The 17043-nt window shown below is 45.4% G+C and overlaps 1 pseudogene; it reads left to right on the forward strand.

Moving 5' to 3' along the window:
- LOC119374204 (lysosomal acid glucosylceramidase-like) overlaps window positions 1-14530 on the forward strand; it is a 28643-nt pseudogene extending 14113 nt beyond the window's left edge.
- The last annotated feature ends 2513 nt before the right edge of the window (window positions 14531-17043 follow it).

The following is a 17043-nucleotide window of genomic DNA, read 5'->3' on the forward strand; positions in this document are numbered from 1 at the left end:
TTCCATGGTCCTCTCGGTCGCGAAGTAAAAAGCAGGGTGAAAATTAAAACTGCTTTATTTGGTACATCTAGGTACACATACCAGTTACTTCTCGACATAGTCTCCGCTTCGATTGAGATATTTGTCGTAGCGTAAGAGATGGTAACCAGAGGGAGCTAAGTCCGGCCTGTACGTTGGGTGACCGAACACCTCCAGTCGAAAACACTACAGGAACTTCGTTGCCGCAGCTGCACTGTGTAGCCGCGCATTGTCATGAATGATAATGACTGATGACAACATGCCTGTTAGTTTATTCTTCAGTTTCGTTATGTGTAAAGCTGGATCTTGCGGCCCTCGGGCTGTGTCCACACCTGATCAACGGATACACATTGGAGGTCCCAATAAATATTGTTTGTGTGTTTGTGCAAGTTCTGCAGACCTGCAAATAACCATCGATGCTAGAAGTCTAGATCGCTTCTCGTACAGGGTTGCCAGGTCGAAAAGACAAAAGATAGCAAGAAAATTGAGAAAACTAGCCAAAAAGTAGCCAACTTGAGCCGACCTCAGTAAAAGTAGCTGAAAGTAGCCACGCGTACGTGTGCGAAAACAACCGAGGTTTTTATTCAAATGACCAAATGCAAGAACTTTTTGGCGAAAATGTAAATAAGACCGGTATGAACAGTTTCTAATCAGAACTGCTGAGATTGAAGCATAAATTGTTGACTTTAGCGATCATTTTGCGCAGGGCGACGAAGTTTCTCGCGATGTTGCGAAAATGAGACTCTTCACGTTTCTTGGGTGGCGTTTCTTAAAACGACTAAAACGAGCAGCTTTGTGGTGGAATAAATGTGAGTATCGCATTGGTGTGCTCGAAATCACGGTTGGATGGATTTGGGCATGAATTGTAGTCACTTTGGTAATCATTTCGTGCGTGATGACGAAGTCCGAGCAGTTAATATTCCTTAGCCGCAGTTCGTTTCTTATCTTGAAGGGACAATAAAGAGAAACAATGAATCGGTTTAGATCGATAAATTGTGCTCTGAGAACTGAAATGTCGTTAATTTCGCCATCACAGGTTTATTAATAGAGCAGAAAACCAAGTTCGAAAATTTCACTTTTAAGTTTCGCACCAAAATCTCCCCGCGTGACGTCATGGAATTCAAAGTGTAGTTATAGTATTTTGGCGCCATTGGCTCAACCAAATTGCCCCAAACTTGGTATGTTCAGTCTATGGCCCCCTCAGAGGACAATGTACTTCATTTTTACCGATTAGGAACTACGTAGTCGCTATTAAGCGCCGTCAAAACATGTGACGTCACGGCGAATGGTGCGGAAACTTCCAAGGTGGCGTCGCCACCCACATTTTGTTTTTGCGTGTTTTCTCGCTTACTAAGCGTCTTCTCGGCGCAAGCGTGGTGTTTTTTGGTATCGTGAAAGAGTGTTTTACTAATAGGAGAAAAATCATTTTGCTCTTTAGTGTCCCTTTAAGAAATGACACACACACTTCGTCGGGTATGCAGTTGCTAAGGTCAATGAGCGCAGAGCACCGTGGATACGGAGTGCTTTCGTTGGCCCTGTTCACTTCCAATTACGGTTTAAAACCGCGTTACAGTAATAGATCGTCTTCTAAATGAGACCCCATGCAGCAGTTTTCCCTGAGACCCAGCCACGTATTCAAAAGCCTTTTCTTTTGTGTAATCCAAGTGCCAAATTTAATTTTGGGAGCTCTAAACACGCCATGGCCACCTTGTTTTGACATCGCGTACTCGAATGCCAGCGGCTGCCATGTCACCAGATATTCATGATTTCGCTGAAATTGAGGGATCAAGAAAGTAGCCGAAGTGCATCCGAGCCACTTTCTCTACCACCACCAGCCTAAAAAAGTAGCTAAATTGGCGCAAAGTAGCGAAGCCTTGTTTTAGGCCTGTGTTGGCCGCTGCGTGGCCATGCGACATGAGACAATGGAGGAACGATAAGCGATCAAATCGATCCCCGGTGATCGAGGCGCTGAATCGTCAATTTTGGCATGTTGAATTTGTTTCTCGTGCACCTAGCACTTCCTACTAGTTATTCCAGTCACTGAACTTTCTGAATCAGTTTGAATTTGCCAGTTTTGGCAACATAGTGATTTTTGACAGACCTTTGCGCGAACCATTGTGCGTGCGTTGTTGGGAAAATGCGCTCGAGCTGATGAACTTGAGAGAAATGCGTGCCGTTCGTGGTTATGCTTCAGTGACATGAAAGTTCTGTAATCAAAATAACTTTTGCAGGTCAAATATCAAATTATCTGAAATATCAAATCATATGATAGTGTTGAGCGGTAAAAACTGCCTGAAATTTATGCCAGCTATTCACTAGAGAGCTGTTGTTTGGAGTCTAGGAAGATTTATTCTATCAAAAATTATTTATGAAGGTCCGCCGCACGTATAACGTGTGGACTTGGCCTTCTCAGCCAGTTTCCAGCAACTTCGGTTTCACTTCTATTGTTATATCAGACACAGGGCCGCATCCCGTGTCGCTAGTCGCTCCTATGGCGTCGTCGTCACATGCGCATGGGTGCGGATCTGCGCCATGAGAAACGCGCGCCGCTCGAAGCTCTCTTGCAACCGCACATGAATTTAGTGACGACGAGCTTTGAGCCCGAAGATGAAAGCAACTCAGCTTCAAGCTCTGATGGCGACGACGTTTTGCGTCAGCCTGGGACATCCGCAGCCGTTCAGGGATTGCTTTCGTTTACAGCCTCAAGCAGTCTCCTCCGCCGCGCGTGCGTAGCTGCTGACCTTTGTGCACAATCTTAGAGCTACTGTGGTTACGTGCGAGGTCCACACATCGCTGGAGCGCGATGTGCTGGCGCCGGCATCAAAGCTTCTCCTAACGACAAGAAGGCCGCCGGAGCAGATGTCGGCCCCACACTGCAGAGCGGCGCGAGACGTTTTAGGACTGCGCGTGATTTAGTTCTTTCTTTTTTTCAATACTATCTGCAGAAATACGAATAAATATGCTTGGATGCATATTTTGAAGCTTCAACCTATGCGGAGAGAGGTGGCTCGTGGAAAGAGGTGACGCGAGACGAACTGGTGAAGTTCGTTGCACATCTGATTTATACGGGCGTTGTTCACATCGCGGGCATCCATTCATATTGGAACACCGGCAGGCTATTGTCGTAAAAAAAAAAAACTAAAATTTTATGCGAAAATTGCAACAGTGCACCTGTGTCTCACGAAAACCAGGAAATGCTTCACCGCATTGCACAAACAGTGAAGTAGTACCTCGGGTCAGATTTATTTGTATATTTTATTAGAATCATTGTGTAGAACATTTATTATTTTTTTGTACAATTCCTGGGTCATTTATCTTACAAATGTATATTCTGAATGTTCTTTGTTCTGAGTGTTTTTGCATATGTAGTGCTTTTGTTGCTCTGTTTATCAGCTAGCAACAAAATTTTACACACTTCCAAATTTTTATACATTCCACAATATTTTTGCTGCTTTACAACTTATATATATTTGAAAAGACATGCCGAATTTAATACGCTGCAACGCATGCTGGAGTACATTTCAAACCGGCAAAACAACCTTTTTTCCCGAGACATGAAAATAACCATTTTCTCGCGGTAACGAAAGAGTTCATAAAGCGGCTCTAATCTTTCTTTCGCAAAAACACATAGGACAAAGCCGCCGAAGCGCGTCAAATTGCAGTTATACCACGCACCGTTGTTTTTCGTTTTCATACTTTCATTCAAATGCAGCAGAGTGGGGTTGTTGCTGCTGGCTGTCTGCCCAACCGAAAACAGGTACTAAACAGGCTTTTGACCTAATCGGTTCATTTGTACGCCTACTTTGCTTGTCAGATTAATTGAACAATGCTGCCCCTTCATCGTACGATGCTGCTGCCGTGTGCATATCAAGACAGGTAGGCAGATAGTAGATAAGTGTATTGAGAGTCGATTCTTGCTTCGGAAGCACCGTGGAATGGACAACGACGTATTCATCGCCGCCGCAACATTTGCGGCACTCCTAGCGAGTGAGTGTGTATGCCCTGTGCTGAGAATGACGTCGGAATTGAGGTTTAGAAAAAATTCTAGAGGCGACCCTAATCCTTCGCCTAGATGTCTCGTAGTGGTACTCACACGTCGGCGTTCGTGTGCCCTTGTGTATTCCATGGGCTAACTGTGTGTTTAGCGTACTGCCGAAGCGGATCTCAGGGGCAAGTAGAAAAACAGCACGTGTTTGAGATCCTCCGCCATGTGCAGCAACGATACCAGCACACAGAATCTTTCGACGACCTTAATCAATTAATTTTCATTAATTATTCTGAAAGTTAATTGCCTGTTATCTTAAGGAAGCTTACTCTCCGATATATATCCAGTGTACGGCTTAACTTGAACTGAGCAATCAAATTCCTACCAGTTGTTAGTCTTCAGAAGACGTTTTTGTGAAGATTCGAAAAACCTGGAGTAAAGTGCTTGACCGGAAGTGCTCGGAAGAGAGACAAGACTACCACTCGTCGCTCCTGCCTCTAAAATTTGTGACGTTGCGACGTCTCCGCCTGCGCTTATAAGCTATGCACCGTAATAAAACACATATAACTGGCGCAACCGGGACATGAAAGGAGGAGGTGGAATAAGCGTTTATTTTGAAACAGTATATCGGGGCAAGCTCTGGTTCTGCTCTCTACAGTTGGGAAGTTTACACCTTCCAGGAATCCTCTGGCCTTCGCCCCCTATCTTGGCTTTGTTGTTCCATGTATAAACAATTTTCGACCATATAGCTAAGGTTTCTACTTTGTTGGTTGAATGGTTCTCACATGGTTCGTACATTCTCGCGTTTGTTTTGTGTACTTGTGCGACACGCGTATGCTGTCGTCCTACTTTCGTCCCTCCAATGTTGAATTTCAAACGTTTTTCTCGGCTAACCTCTTTGTATCATCAACCTTATTTCAATATCGCGCGCACATTGATGCCCGTGTTCTTTTTTTTTTCTGATGCATTACCAAAGTACTCAAATTTTTAGCCTGATGGGTTCAAATGTGGCAGGATGCAAGTGACGTGGCCATGAATGCTCCAAGGTGCCAAGGATAGCGGTCCGCCATGTTTCGGCTCCTACGTACAGAGCAGTGCAGACCTTAAAACACAAGATGTAATTCTATTGAGCACCGTATGACGTATAGATATGCCTGCCAAGGTTGTCGGGTGATTATGGTGCTCGAGTGCTGACCCGAAGATTGCGGAATCGAATCCCGGCCGCGGAGGCTGCATTTCGATGGAGGCGAAATGCGAGGCCCGCGTACCAAATCACCAGATGGTCAAAATTCCCAGAGCCCTCCACTACGGTGTCCCTCATAATCATATCGCGGTTTTGAGACGTAAAACCCCAACAATTATTATGCTTCATAATGATCGAAAGGCAGCGCTAGAACGCTAGAATACAGAAGAAACGAGAAGACCGGATAGGCGCTGTCCTGCCTTTATCCCGTCCCTTTTGTATTCGTTCTAGCGGTGCCTTTTCACCATTACGAACTCAAACTAGCGTGTCCACCTATCTGTTAATCTGCAATTATTAGGGTGTATTGTTATGACATGACGCCTTAGCACTAGTGCTTACCGCTCTATCGAATTATTCAATCCTCTCATACGCTTCCAAAGTCTCCTGATTAAATAACACTCGGCACCCTCACTCCCGCTTTAATCCGAAGCCGCAGCTGCCCAATATCAGCCCAGGGACTATGGTCGAGGCAGCATTGTTTGTGTATGCAATGCCACATACTGCGACTTTATCGGCGACATCGGGCCCCTGCCCAGTGGAGCAGCGCTGGCATTTGAGAGCAGCAAAGCCGGCCATCGTTTCACCAAGACCACAATACCATTCGGCGAAAAGACTGGTAAGTTGCGTTATATTGTTTTTCTAGCGCTTTCGTAATTTAAACGGGAATATTCGTGGCATTTTAGACCTATATATTCGCCGCGAATTTTGTTCAGGCGTGTTACAGACCCACTGCGTGCGTTCGGAACTGAGGTAAGAAAGTACACAGCCGATTTGTTCTTTCAAGTAAAAAAAAAAAAGGTCACTCTAGCTCCGTTGAGTGTTATTGGCCTTTTTATGTTCACGTTTCGTTTCTTTTCTTGCATGTAATGTGTTTATAATAACCTGAACTGTTTATTTATTTATTGTCTTGTTCTAGAAATTAACTTTGGCTGTATAACTTCGCGGGTGAACCTGTCCATATTTTACAGCGCAAAAGCAGCAAGAAAATAAATCATGAAAACTTGTAATTGAGATGGCATTGAAGAGTTCATTCTACTTATAATGATCGCGCTGAGTAGCACAATTAATTAGGCCCCAAACATCTTGAAAATCGGTGTACGACTTTGCTGATTTGTACACGTATCTAAAACCTTTATGTTCAGACCAAATAAAAGCAAATTAATATCGCAGCCCCTACGTCGAAATCTTACAGAACATTTCCATCAAGGTGTCGAAGACTACGCTTGATTTTGTCACGTGGTTGTGACGGTGGACGCGGCAGTGAGACAGTTAAAGGCGAAACTTTTTATTGGGCGAACTTGTGCCCAGAAAGTCAAGTAACATTCAATATATAAGTTAGTAGAAGTCACAATACGACGATTGCGGTGGGCAAGATCAGCGGTAGTCGATAATCTGGGGCCGAATTCACAAAACTTCTCTTTAGTGAGTGCTTTTTCGCAATTGTCAGCTGGCTTCGCTAATGATATGTCCCGCATCGTGATTGGCTGAAATATACTCTGAAGAAAAATTTTAGCGTAAGACTTTTTTGTGCATGCGGGCCCTTTTCATCGATGGAACACGTCGGCCTTTATACACGCGCGATGGGACATTCCAGCGCGATCGCTTGTACTCGCGTTACTTCCAGAATAAGCTCAACACCTCGAGTCGTGCTCGCCATTTTATCAGAATATTCCAAAACAATCGTGAAAGTTTACATACAATCTGATGTGACCCGCGCTGAGCGATAGTAACAATTTTGTTGCTAGAGCCTGATCGCAAAAAAATAATAATATTAAAAAAATAGACGCGCGCGCAATACTGCCTAATCTGAAGGCATGCTTTTTTAAAGAAAGACGCTCGTGGTGACAAAAAGAAATTCTTTAATTGCGCTTTTCTGGCGCTTCAACAGACACTTTAAAACTCTGACATGTGGGGCTAGCGTTTTGCAGTTTCTCCGCACAGCCCCAGTAGTGCAGAGAAACTGCGTTCTCGAGTGGAGCATGAAATTCAGCAAAACATTTCCACAGAAAACGGCGCGCTGCTGCTTGTAGTCGATTCGACGAGGAAGTACCAAAAGGTGTTCGGATTCGGTGGCGCCTTCACCGATGCCGCGGGAATAAATATCAAGTCCCTCCCGACGAACATGCAAGATGACATCCTCAAGTCTTACTACACAGAACAAGGTAAGGGCTATATCTACGTATATTATACTTTCCAGCAATACTTATAGTCTTAACGTCCATTTCCAAGGTGTCTTAACCTTGCAATGCTTATAGTCTTAACGTCCAAACTGTGAATTGGGGACAGATAAATGATGGTAATTGCAGCGAGGTTATTTGGACTTTTGTGTTTGTGTCATTGGACACAGTTCCCGCGAGGATATGCAGAGGGAAGAGAAATGGCAAGCGTGGCAGAGAAGCCGCGACCAACATCGTGATAACGTCAGCGGGAATAGGGGATATTCAAAATGTACAGACGGGTCCACTATTAAAGGGAACACTTGCGTGAAGGGCATGTTCGGATTTCACTCTCTTGCATAAGCATAGTGGCTTAGATTTGCATAAGACTACTGGTGGTTGACAGTTGCGACTCCTTCTGACAGAACAGTGCCAGGCACGAACGAAGTTTCCCCACCCACTTGCCGTTAGGGGGCCAGCAATATGAAGGGTGCTCATTCGAGTGTTCCCTTTAACAGTGGACCGTAGTGTACATTGCCATCTGTCGACAATCTCGTAAGCTCGATCCGCCATGTTTCGTTGCGTTCGAAAACGAAACCAGTCGCATATCGCAGCCTTTCAGGAGATAGTTGCTGATTATTTAGCTTCGTTCTGCGATGACTTCCCGGCAATGCTCGGTGCGCTGTTCAGGCAATGAGGAAGCCCTAATAATGCCGGGAACAAGGTGGCAGTAATTTTAAACGAGTTTATCAGTTACATGAACGAAGAAAAAGGATATATCGACGCGAACTTGTTTCGTCAACAAGATCGGCACTGGTGCTTCGCTGAGATATGACCGGCGTGCGCAAGAGCACTCTTAAACCTCAGTTATTATTTCTCCGTGCAATTTAGTTGCTCACCTGCAACATAAGCTAGTCTTACAGGACAATATATTAGGATATATAATTTTTAAAACAGACGGCCTAGGTCGCACACGCGCGAGAAAGCATCATTGACCAACATTAGCTTTTCGGTGTTGCAGATTGACGAAAGCAAAGATCTACATATACAAACGTGTATAAGCAGTTCCACAGACGCTGCTGCGCGCGTCCGCGGTAAATCAGTGCCGCCATTCGAGACCCGATCGCACAGATCCACACAGCCATCGCTTTGCAAGCTTCGCAATGCAGTGTGCGCCGAATTACACAGCCCGCACGCCGCGTCTGCCATTCGCTTTACACCAACTTATGCCTCCGCTATTATTTTAAAGACGATAGTATTTCTTGTGGAACTTAAATGCAGAAATTTTGGTTGTCTTTCTGTTTGTCTGTCTGTCACCCGATTCAGCCACCCAGCCAAAGTTTAACCACTTGCATGAACGCCCAGCCATCTTGAACTGGTACCGCCGTTCATACTTGTGAACATTGTGGATCAAAAAGCAAATAATACGCATATATGAGGACACAACATCAATACGTAAGTATTAGATGGTGTGTTCCTTTACTAGAAAATACATAGATAAGTAGTTCTAAAGACCCTAATATTTCTTTTTCTTTTGCTTGCTTCGGTCAGCAGTGCACTGGGAACACGGAGCGAGTTACGAAGCCGTGCTGTAACGGAGCTGTTTGTTCGGTAGATCATCGTATTCATCATTCCGCTGATCGCGGGCGCTTGTATGCTTGTATGCTGTTCGCAATAGCCCGCGGCGAGCGATAATGCACGCCTCCGTAGGCATGCGAAAGCAAAGAGCGCAATATTTGAAAAAGATATGTCAACGAAAGCACACATATAACGTTCAAGAAAACCAGCACGACGATACTAAATCTGCGCATAGATTACGACCACAAGGCATTATAAACAACCAGTGTGCATTGAAAGAGCGTTACTCCGGCCGCTCTCTCTGTACACAGTCCAAACGGGCGACCAGTATTTTTGTTTGGTTTGCGGCGCACCGCTCACGCACATGCCCATGCCTTGTTAATTTCGAAAAACTACGACACACGCTATTGCGAAGGGTGTAGAGATACATGTGGCTAAAGAATGAGTCGAGGAGTGCAGCACAGCGTTGCACAAGTCGCGCAGGAAGAACATGGGTTCAATATCTTACGCGCGTTTATAATCGCAGTGGAAGTACAACGGAGATGTAGTGCAGTGCAAGGATACCTCAGAAGTTTGACAGTCACATCTTCTCTGCAATCAACACTTTTCTTGAACGCTTACCTCAGATTGGAAGCACACTCAACTAGAGAACAGCAGTTCGGCTTTGCGAAGCGATGGGCCTCGTGCAGCTGCCGTCCGGATGACTTTTGAAGCGCGCAGAGCACCGATTTTGCGTTATCGTCAATTTGTGGCAGCACAGTGAGGTTCACTGACCGTTCGGCGCTGGATGACGGAAGAAACGGCCGTATTGTCTCGGTCCGAAAGCTCCGCCAACGACTGTGCATTCTGCTGTCTATTAAACTTTGTTAACTCTAAGACAGACATAATTAATTTCTTCTTTCAGGACTAGCGTACACCATCGGCAGGATTCCAATGGCCAGCTGCGATTTCTCCGTACGAAAGTACACCTACGACGACACTCCAGGCGACTTCGAGCTCAAAAACTTTACGATAGCCCCGGAAGACTTTTATCTCAAGGTAACCAGAAATTCGATCACTAAAATTAGCAATGAATTAGAAGAAGTTAACACAATGTTTAGCGCTGCTGATATCTCCACTAACTTCACTTTTCGTGCGGTATAGATTTTAAAAGTTACGTCATAAGACACTACATTGCCAGGTTGACTATGTCCCATGCGCTGAAGAGCGGTTATTTGAAGAAATATTGAGTCGCATTTCGTCGTAAAGTATGGTTTTCTAAACCTACCACTTCTGTTCCTTTTCAAGCTCTCGCAAGGAGGCTCGCGGCATGTTTCATGTGCAGGACTAAGTATTCATCATGTCTTGGAACTTTCAATTGTGTTTCTGTGACTAAAATGTCGGGCGCGGGGCTATCGGCTGTGTTCAAAATTTAGCTCGCCGTGCCATTGCTGGGATTACACAGTGAAAATCGCGTGGAGATTCCTATTTACAAAACCCTTAGCGCAACTTAAAGTGGTCCTGAACCACCCCTAGTGCTTAGTAAAAAGCAGATACAGCGGATAGCAGACGATAGTGTGAACAGCTGAGCAAAGTTCTGCAGTCGTGCGGGACAAGGAAACAGAAGCGGAGCGCGAAGTTGCCACTTCCTCGAGCGCCCGCTCTCCACACAGAGGCCCGACCCGCCGCGGTGGTCGAGTGGTCATGGTGCTCGACTGCTGTCCCGAAGGTCGCGGGATCGAATCCCGGCCACGGCGGCCGCATTTCCGATGGAGGCGAAAATGCTTGAGGCCCGTGTACTTAGATTTAGGTGCACGCTAAGAACCCCAGGTGGTCGAATTTCCGGAGCCCTCTACTACGGCGTCCCTCATAATCATATCGTGGTTTTGGAGCGTGAAACCCCAACAGTCATTATCATTCACACAGAGGCCCGTACTCACTCTCTTCGTAGGGCCATCACCAACAGATTGCTGCTATTGGCCGATAGCTGGCACAAACCTCGAGCGGCGCTTCGATCACATGAGCAGCTTGCCAATGGGCGCCGCTACGTGCCGGGCTCCATAGTGTGCTAAAATTACACCGCAGCGTCATTAGCGTGCTTTTGGTGTCACACCGCGAGACAGAGAGCGATCACGTTTCGTGATGCGCACTCAAGGTCACAGCACGCGCCTGACGTTGCTTCTTTTGCATTCGTAACTTCCAGCGCACTCATCGGCAAGGAAACAAGAGAGAAAGCGCTTAAAGCGTGCGAGAAACCCTGTAACTGCGATCATTCTTGAAGGAATCGAAATAATTTTGCGGCGATCGATTCGCGAAGCAGTACACTCCTATACTGTTCTGAGTCGATAATTACAAGGAAATGTGATGCAGGACCCCTTTGATACCAGCCAAGAACGTCGCAGAAGAAGCCAGATTGGAAGGCATGCTAAAAGCATGAAACTAAAGCCGAACATTCCTTCCAAAAATGCCGTCTATATACATCTCCGTAATGAAATTGCTTCACTCTTTGAAACAGACACCGAAAGGCTCATCATTTTGCGCTTATTACCCAATCAGAGAGATGCATGATATGCGGAAGGCGGAAAGGTTTACCAGAAGATAAATATTAGGTTTGTTACCTGGTAATGTCGAAATATTTCTGCAACATTTTCTATGAAGCAATATACATAAAAATGTTTATTTTGCAGATTTACTCTCACCCGCCACGGTGGTCTAGTGGTTATGGCGCTCGACTGCTGAGCCGAAGGTCGCGAGATCGAATCCCGGCCGCGGAGGCCGCGTTTTCGATGGAGGCGAAATGCTCGAGGTCCGTGTGCTTAGATTTAGGTGCACGTTGAAGAACCCCAGGCGGTCGAAAATTCCGGAGCCCTCTACTACGGCATCCCTCGTAATCATATCGCTGTTTTGGGAGGTTAAACCCCAACAAATATGTTATTATTAGATTTATTTCGAAGACGTTTAGATTGTTTACATTCGTCTTGTTTTTCCAGCGGCCAGAATCCGATATTTACTTTCTTTTTCTTCAAATACATCTTTCGAATCGTCGAATATTTGTCCAGTTTATACTGCTTCGCTTTCCTGCTGAAGCGTTACTGTAGCAATACTTTTTGCCTGTTATTGTTGTTGTGTTGTTGGAGCTGCCGTTCTTGCAGTTCTGAGCGCATTAGCGAGGCCTGGAAGCACAGCGGCAAACTTCTCACTAAGCTTTTTGGTTCATCCTTCGCAGATTCCGTACATCAAAGCCGCCATGTCTATCTCAAGTGAGCCGATATGGTTCTTCGGGAGCTCTTGGAGCAGCCCTTCCTGGATGAAAACCAGCGAACACTGTGGTGGGTCGTGGCACCCTGAAGGGTGAACCTGGAGGCCCCTATTACAAGGCGTGGGCCAAGTACTACGTCAGGTATTACTTAATGCACAAATACATGCGCGATCGAACGCCGCGAGTATCTGTAAGCGGTAAAATTTCGTTGCGTTGAAAGACCAGGAACATTAATCATGCAATGGTCATTTAATCAAGGAGAAGCAAAATCAAAAGTGCCATGTGAAATTGAAGATACAGAGCCGTGGCTATCACTACAAATTAAAATAGTGCTGGGAAGTATAAGCGACTAGCAGTGTGACAACTCGATATATAGATAAGCTTCAACTTGGTGGTTAAATGTAGAGATGAAAATAAGAGAATTGACAGCATGTCGAGGGCATTGAATAAGATAATGATATGGTTCGATAAAATTGTGTAAAGAAGCGTGAAAAACTCTCTTAATGCTTCGTCCTCACTCTATGAAGAATCATCCGGTTGTTTAGTAAAAAGACTTATGTTTTGGTTTGTACAGGACAAGTTTTTTTTCATGTCAGAAATAAACTGCATGAGGCATAGTTGTCGCGTTTCTCGCAATATTTGTTGAGCATATCATATAGTGTCAGCGCTTTTTTCTTTATCGCAACATCACCTTCTGGCAAAAAACCAAAATATTCAACGTGCTATTGGGGGTTACATATAGCAAAGTGCATGCTGAAACACAAACATGGCAGCTCAACTGAAAGCGCTGTCTTAAGCGGAGTATTTCCATGACGGCAACTTTTGCACTTAATGATACAAGATAGAAGCGCAAGCATCCAAACACTGAATTCAATTTATAGCGAGTTGAAGTTTACATATTTACACTGTTTCCGTCGCTGTTACTGCGGAGAGACTTAAGAACGCTTTGAAAGCGTTTTTCTTTACTACATTTCATTTTTATTTCCGTAAGGACAGACGAGGGGTTACAATATAAAGGGTGGTTTATTATACAATCAATATTGCTACGTACCGGTGGCATCGCGATCAAGAATACGAAGAGAAGGACGTCAGGAAATAAAGTGGCGCGAGCTGTTCGTACCGGTAGCGCTTGCTCGCCTAACCAGCTGTAAATACATCTATTATATTCAAGTCCGTTGGTCTTTCCGGGAAAAAATTGTTGTCACAATAATTAATGCGAATTTACATTTTATATGCCATGCATGAGGCTCGATGGGCACGTGCTATGGCAAAAAAATGAAGGAGAACATGTTTTAGAACGGACACGTGGGCGAAAAATTTGCAGTTGATGACCAGTGCAGTGAGTTATCTGAGCTGCAGGGATAATGTAGGGAGAGCGATTAAGCGACGAGTGAAGGAACTTGGGAAATAAGGAAAGGGTTGCAACGCGTCGGCGACAGCTAGCTGAGGTACTAACACATGCTACACAGATTACTAAGTCGCTGAATCTAGTTTCCCTGCACATGCGTCAACGGTATACCATGTTCCATAGAGTTTCATATAGATACGCTAGAGGGAACTCTGGCGCTAGTGTCTATGGGAGCTGTAACGCATGGCGCTTCAGCCAGAATGATGGGTAGTACACAGATTTGTCTAGACTTCGTTCTTTCGGCTCCGTTTGGCTCCGCGTCGCCTGCATCCGCTTTGTCGCAAAACGAAGTTCAGCAAAAGTCAGCTGTTCCACTTCCCCACTTTAACTTTTTTAGGCTCACCAATTCAAATCTGGTCACGAAGTTCACAACGATCCATTCTTTTATCTGAAAGAAAACCAAAACACAGCAGTAAACAAAGCCACAAGTGCGTTCGAAGCCCGCAAGTACGAAGACTAGGCAAATTTGTGTACTAGCCATCATTCCCATGGTGGCTAAACGATCGCAGCGCCAGATTCCCCTCTAGTTAATTTTAGGAAACTCTATGCCATGTTCTGAACGAGTTCTACAAGCGATCGTTCATTCTGTTCCTTTACACCCTCGTGGTCTTTCAGGTTTGTGCAGGAGTATGAGCGCCATGGAATTCCCATCTGGGGCCTGACAGCCGAGAACGAACCCACGATGGGCTTCCTGCCGGGCTTTCCGGGACAAGCGCTTGGTTTCACGCCGAAGACGCAGAGAGACTTCGTCAAGCTCGACCTGGGGCCGGCGCTTGCTGAAGCCGGTTACGGAGCGGATAAGCTGCAACTCATGATCTTCGACGACAATCGCATCTTCCTTCCGCACTGGGCAGACGTGGTGAACATTGCAGTTCTGCCGTCACATACAATGAGTGCTCTGTAGGAGAAAGCATTTTCACACTATATAATCGGCTTTTTAACACGAAAGTGTTTTATGCCGGGATCCACCAAGACTTTCGTGACGTATTTCCGTCACGGAACTACGTCAGCAAAATGAACGCCATCAGATGAAAAAGAAAAAACACTATAAGAAAAAGCTTCGTTGACAGGAGCCGAACCCGTCACTTCTCGGTCCGCGACGATGGCTGGCGGGCGTTGAGCCCACTGAGCTACCACCAAACACATTACGGAGGCGACATGAACACGCCTTTTATTTTTCACACTTTTTGTCACAGTGCTCTTGGATGGATGGGTAGATGGATGCTATGAGCGTCCCCTTTACAACGGGGCGGTGACTTGTGTGCCACCAGGCTCGAAAAAAAAAAAGAAAAGCGCGTAATTGCTACGACCGTCCCATTTGGCAAGTTTCCAATAGAAGTGTCATTTCGTGAACGCTTTAACAAACCGCGAAGTGGCGGCTTTAGCCCAAGCCTCGCTCACAGCATCCATCCATATCGAAAAATAGCTCTTCGACGCTCGCCTGGCTGTAGCACCGGCTTCCCCGCTCGCCTTGTGAGAATTGACGGCCAGGCTAGAGGGAAGACCCGACACGCGGAGCGTTTCTCTTCGCGTTTCTCGACGCCTTGAAGGAGAGCATATCGAGTATCAGTATTTATTATGTGCTTGTTGATGCCATCTTCGCACGGGATTCACCATGTGCGGTGTCTAGGTATATGTTAACTTTGGCTAGCGCAAGGGTTAAATCATGATCATAGGCGTGAGCCGTTGGTACGGAGGTGTGCCACTAGGCGTCAACATGAGTGCGTCCACATCAAACGCCGCTATATTTTCCAAACAACAGTAGACATTGTACGAGCTCTCATATACCAATGCACTATAAACAATAAACTACTTCTGTGAGGACACGTTTCACTTTCGTGTTCTACCGAATCCTATGACGGAGGGATCAGCCATCTTTTTTCGGATTTCTGAGTTAGCAATTGATTTTTAAATTTCTTAATGAAAATTTTGAAGGTGGTCGTGCCAATAAAAACGTGTACAGAAAGCGTATAACTGGTAGGACATTGTAGCACCACTTGCCCATCTTGCAGGCAAGTCAAACAATAGCAATCGCAAGCTGTGAGATCTTTGTTAAATCGGTACCTCTCGGTCATTACCCGCGTTTATCAACAGTTGAAACACTGTAATTAGTCCGATTCTTTTATTCATCCCTTGTAAGGCGTTTGCCGGACGCTTATTATCACAATATAGGTGTCGCCCAAGGAGGTTTAACCTCCTTGGTGTCGCCCGCACCTTGCGCTACAGACGGGTGGATGTCGACTTCACCTTTCATGACAGTTTCGACCGTTTATTCACTTTGTGGGATTCCGCAGGACTGGTTTACCATAAACAGTCGCAGAGTGCTGGCCTGTGCAGCAGTTTAATATTAAGTCGGTCAAGACGCTGCTTGACTTCCTGTGTTCGACTAACATATTAGGGGAGACTCATACCATCAACATTTCTTGGGCAAACTTACAAAAGAAACTGAACCCAGTAAAGAAAAACGTACGAAACACATCAGCGCAAACTGTCAACTGTTTAATGCATAGATGAACATGATATAACTACAGTGACCACACACGTGCGCAGAGCTGCCCTAGCTACCGACGCCATCTAGCCTCGTTCATTAGCTCAATTTCCTTTTGGCTAGACCAACGAGGCTATATGGCGTCGGTAGCTATAGGGCAGCTCCGCGCACGCGTGTTGTCACTGTATATATATATATCTATATATATATATATATATATAATATATATATATAGATATATATATAGATATATATATATATATATATATATATCATGTTCATCTCTACGTATTAAACAGTTGATAGCTTGCGCTGATGTGTTTCGTACGTCTTTCTTCGCTGTGTTCAGTTCCTTTTGTAAGTGTTTGGGCAAGAAAAGTTGATGATGTTTAGCCAACTAGCCTATTGTGAAGTTTCTCTTAAGACTTCGATACTACCGAATAATACCGGTGTCACACGGGTACCTTTGATCGCGATCAGGACCGATCCGGATCGCACTTCTTGATCGCGATAACAAGTTGGTGTTGGTCACTGCTACACGGTCACCCTTAATGCGGATCGAGCTTGGTGCAGACGTCATCCAAATTGCGACCACGGAACCAGGTCGCGATGCGCAGATCGCGATCGCCTTGATCCCGATCGGGCCTGATCGCGATGAAGTGTGACCGTGTAGAAGCCCCTGATCCGGATCGAGCTTAATCCTGATCGGCCCTGATCGCGATCGAAAGTGCTCGCGTAGCACCGGTATAACATAGGGGACCGATGGGCCCGATTTTTTTTGTTGTAGTCACGACCATACAAAACGATAAAAAAACTAAGGAACGTAAAGTGGAAGTTTTCTTAAGCAGTGTGTATAATCAGCTAAAGGAAATTGAAAGCGTGCGAAAAAAAAAATAACCTTCGCCATAGTTTTTCGCGAGTTAGCCTTC

This window comes from Rhipicephalus sanguineus, chromosome 11 (genome assembly GCF_013339695.2).
Source record: "Rhipicephalus sanguineus isolate Rsan-2018 chromosome 11, BIME_Rsan_1.4, whole genome shotgun sequence".
Taxonomy (NCBI): Eukaryota; Metazoa; Arthropoda; class Arachnida; order Ixodida; family Ixodidae; genus Rhipicephalus; species Rhipicephalus sanguineus.